Below are 4,873 nucleotides of genomic sequence, written 5' to 3'. Positions count from 1 at the left end.
GCAAACCCTTCAGCTCCTTTGGTCCTTTCTCTAACTCCTTCATTGGGGACCCTGTGCTCAGTTCAATGTATAGTTGTGAGCCTCTACATTTGTATTAGTCAGGTACTGTCAGAGCCTCTCAGGAGACAGCTATATCAGGCTGGTTTGTCCTTCCTTCAGTCTCTACTCCATAGTTAGTCTCTGCAACTCCTTCCATGGGTTCTCCCTTTTAAGAAGGAATGAAATGTCCACCTTTTGGTCTTTCTTCTTCTTGAGTTTCTTGTGGTTTATGGATTGCACTTCAAGTATTCCGAACTTCTGAGCTAATAACCACTTTTCAGAGAGTGCATACCATGTGTGTTCTTTTGTGATTGGGTTACCTCACTCAGGATGATATTCTCCAGATCCATTCATTTCCCTAAGAATTTCATAAACTTATTGTTTTTAATACCTGAGTAGTACTCCATTGTATAGATGTACCACAATTTCTGTATCCATTCCTCTGTTGAGGGACATTTGGTGTGCCGCGCCGATCACCCTGACCAGCAGGGAAGAAAGAGTTCCTTCCAGCAACAGTTTACTCAAGAGCTTTTAGTTACATCATAGTAAAGGGTGTGCCCCGAATGGTCCGTGAGTGTTGTTTAAATACCCTTCGTAGGACTGCCCATGAGCCCATACCACGTCTTGCGCTATCATTGGCTACAGAGTCATGACAAAAGATCAGGCCACTGGCAGGTGCAACTCTCTTGCCAAATAAGGACTTGTTTACTCCAAAGTAGAAGAATGGCAGGCACCATCTTTAAGATGTGGCAGCAGCGCTCCACAATTTGGGTTGTTTCCAGGTTCTGGCTATTATAAATATGGTTGCTATGAACATGGTGGAGCATGTGTCCTTATTGCATGTTGGATCATCTTCTGGGTATATGCCCAGGAGTGGTATAGCTGGGTCCTCAGGTAGTACTATGTCCAATTTCTGGAGAAACCGCCAAAGTGATTTCCAGAGTGGTTGTACCAGCTTACAATCCCACCAGCAATGGAGGAGTGTTCCTCTTTCTCCACAACCTCACCAGCATCTGCTGTCACCTGAGTTTTTTATCTTAGCCATTCTGACTGGTGTGAGTTGGAATCTCAGGGTTGTTTTGATTTGCATTTCCCTGATGACTAAGGATATTGAACATTTCTTTAGGTGCTTTTCAGCCATTTGGTGTTCATCAGTTGAGAATTCTTTGTTTAGCCCTGTACCCCATTTTTTTAATAGGGTTATTTGTTTCTCTGGAGTCTAACTTCTTGAGGTCTTTTTATACATTGGATATTAGCCCTCTATCAGCTATAGGATTGGTAAAGATCTTTTCCCAATTAGTTGGTTGCCATTTTGTCCTGTTGACAGTGTCTTTTGCCTTACAGAAGCTTTGCAACTTTATGAGGTCCCATTTGTCAATTCTTGATCTTAGAGCATAAGCTAGTGGTGTTTTCTCTAGGAAATTTTCCCCTGTGCCTATTTGCTCGAGGTTCTTCCCTACTTTCTTTTCTATTAGTTTCAATGTATCTGGTTTAATGTGGAGGTCCCTGATCCACTTGGACTTGAGCAAAAAATACTAATTTTTTAAGTTATGTATGCATGTATGTGTCTGAGTATATGTGAGTGCTGGTGCCCTTGGAATCCAGCTGTCTGAACCCTTGGAGCTGGATTTATAGGTGGCAATCCACATGACAATGTGGGAACCAAACTCAGGTCTTCCCCAAGAGCAGTATGCACTCATTCTTGTCTCTCTGGGGTTATTTTCTCTTGGCTTTTAAATTATGTATTATTCAGTAATTTCATATATGAATTCAATGCATTTAGATCATATCCACCCCCTCACTCCCCTTCTATAGCACTTGTTTTTTGTTAGGTAAGGTCTCCTGTACCTCAGGCTGGCTTTAAACATGCTATACAGCTGAGGGTGGCCTTGAACTCCTCCCTCCACTTCCCTTTGCTGGTTGGGCCCAGCTACAGGTTGGGCCATCAAACCTCCTTATTTATTTATTTATTTATTTATTTATTTATTTATTTGATTTTTCGAGACAGGGTTTTTCTGTATAGCCCTGGCTGTCCTGGAACTCACTATGTAGACCAGGCTGGCCTCGAACTCAGAAATATGCCTGTCTCTGCCTTAAATATCCAAGCCTCCTGTCAGGTGGTGGTGCACAATGTTAATCCCAGCACTCAGGAAGCAAGACAGGCAGATCTCTGAGTTCCAAGCCAGCTTAGTCAGCAGAGCGAGTTCCAGGGCAACCAGAGCTACTCAGAGAAACCCTGTCTCAGGAAAAAAAAAATCCAGTCCTCCTGTCTCAGCCTTCAGAGTGCTAGCATATCTGAGAAAAAGTTTATTTTAGAAAAATACTCATTTATTCTAGTCTCTCCAGTAACTTTGGGAACAATCACCCTTTTTAAAAAATTGTGTATGCATAATTTGTGTATGACTACTCACAGAGGTCAGAGAACTTCTAGGAGTCAGTTCTTTCCCTCCTTTGAACTAGTAGTGTTGATAGGCCTCAAGTGCTTTTACCAACTGAGCTATCTCAAAAGCCTCGTTACTTTATTTTATTTTATAGATTTTTTTTAGATTTATTTATTTATTAAAAGTACACTGTAGCTGGAATTTGAACTCATGACCTTCGGAAGAGCAATCGGTGCTCTTACCCGCTGAGCCATCTCACCAGCCCCCATTTTACAGATTTTTTTAAGACAGGATTTCTTTCTCTTTGTAGCTCTGGACAGCCAGCCTGGAACTCTCTCAGTAGACCTAGCTAGCCTCTCGAACTCAGCGATTTGCCTGCTTCTGTCTTCAAGCCTCATTAAAAGAGAGAGAGATCAAAACAAATAATAAGATAAACAAGTTTATTTTGTACACTTCAAAAAAAAGAAGCAAATATGGCAATATCAGAACCACCTGCACCACCTGATACAAGTCACCTTTTTAAAAATATCTTATGTGCATGTTTGGCTGTATGGGCAGGGGCAAGAAGAGGGTGCCAAATCTCCTGAACTATAGTTACAGACAGCTGCAAGCTGCTAAGTAGGTCATGGGGAGTCGAACTAGAGTCCTGAAAAAGTAGTAAGCACTCACTGAGCCATCACTTCAACCACCACATGACCTTTAATTTAGTATCAGTTTACTGTCCTCTGACATCATCTTCCTATCACCCATTTTTATCTGAGGAGGTAACCACACAAGAATGTACTTATAGCTCCACACACCAAAGGCAGTGACTTAGGCAGTCGGGTCTCACGTGATAGGGTCAGCTCGTCGCTTCCAGAAACGTCACATCCGTTAGGAACCCGACACAAGCCCGCCAGGAGCGAGAGCTTCTGTGAGAGGGCGGAGCCCTAGCACGCGGGCGGAGCCTTGGTGGGGCGGAGCCTGTGGGGGCGGGACGAGGCCCGGCCGGGGCGGGTCTCACTCGCCGGCCCTGGCCACCGCTTGTGAGGAACTCTGTGGCCACAGAAGCAGGTGAGAGTCTTCGACCAGGTAGGTGAGGATGGGAGGTGACTTCTGGCTCCGTCCGCAGTCCCCAATCACCCAGCGAGAGGTCTTGCGGGCGCGGTTGTGACGTGGAGGCTCTTCTGAACCCAAGACTGCCCGTGGGGGTTGTGAGCCCTTCCTAACTTCTCTAACCACCTGACGAACCCTGAACTCCCAGGTGCTATGGAAAAAACTTCCGGGTGGTATTGCTTCCTCAGCCTTGGAGTGTGTTTACTCTAACCCTTCCAGCTCCTCTATCAACAAAGGTGTAGGATAGGGGCCAAATCCCTCTTGCAGTGACTATGGTCCACCAGTCTTACTGGTAGGATGGGGTATGGGTAGATGGCCCTTAGCCTCTCCCTTAATTGGCTCACACTACTCTGATGCCTACATCTTTTCCTCTTTACTTGACTAGTTACCTTACTCTGGTTTTCCTGCCTCCCTCTTCATCAGTGAGATTCAAGACTGGACGAGGGCCCCCAGGGTAAGTGACCCATACTCAAAATCAGCATAATGTAAAACCTGCTATATCCACTGCCATCTAGTTGCCCCAATTCTAGCAAATGATGATACAAATGTATTGACTATCCAGTTGAGAAAGGGAAGGAGGCCGACCTCTCTTTCCACCCCATGTTACTCGCCCCTTAGAAATACTCAGGTTCACTATAAGTTTAAAACTGGTAGGTGATGCACACCTTTATCCCAGCACTTGGGAGGAAGAGGCAGGTGGATCTGAGTTCCAGCCTGGTCTACATGGTGAATTCCAGGCCAGCTAAGACTACACAGTGAGGCCCTGTCTCAACAGCAGCAGCCGCAGCAGCAACAATAACAACAGCAAGACAACTCTGGCAAGGCTGAATGTGGTAGCCTACACCTTTAATTACAGCACATAAGAGATAGAGGCAAGCAGATCTCTGTGAATTTAAGGCCAGTCTAGTTTACATGTGAGTTGCAGGCCAACAGGACTACACACAAAGACCCTGTCTCAAACAAAAAGACTCTGATAGGGTAATCCATTCCAAAAGACTCTACTCAGAGACTCTCAGATGTAGCAGAAGCTATAAGAGCTCAAATTCTGAGACCAAGGAGCTCTGACAAGAGAAGGTTGCTCAGTGGATACCTATTGTATCCCTACTGTATTCCTACTGAAGTCCCACTGTAACTTTCCTGAGAAGCAGGAGTGTGCTTCCCACAGGACTTCCATCTCATAACTATAGGACAGGTGAAACAAGACATGTAGCCACAGCTTGTCAGTAGCAGCCTTTGGTTCAGGAAGTTACCTACTGCACATATCACTTTATTAAGACTTTGTGACTTTGTAGCTGGCAAATGACACTTAGACTCTCTTAGTCTATTCTTTAAAGACCTGGATCTGTTGAAAAACCAAA

General features: G+C 44.7%; 1 long non-coding RNA gene across 1 annotated transcript; it reads left to right on the top strand.

Annotated features, from left to right (window-relative positions):
- Positions 1 to 3,307: 3,307 nt before the first annotated feature.
- Positions 3,308 to 4,873, top strand: LOC116093203. Its single transcript, XR_004119662.1, has 2 exons — positions 3,308 to 3,491; positions 3,901 to 4,873. It is a non-coding gene; the product is annotated as an uncharacterized LOC116093203 (long non-coding RNA).

This window comes from Mastomys coucha, chromosome X (assembly GCF_008632895.1).
Source record: "Mastomys coucha isolate ucsf_1 chromosome X, UCSF_Mcou_1, whole genome shotgun sequence".
NCBI classification, from domain to species: domain Eukaryota; kingdom Metazoa; phylum Chordata; class Mammalia; order Rodentia; family Muridae; genus Mastomys; species Mastomys coucha.
This window is presented reverse-complemented; position numbering and strand designations above follow the sequence as displayed.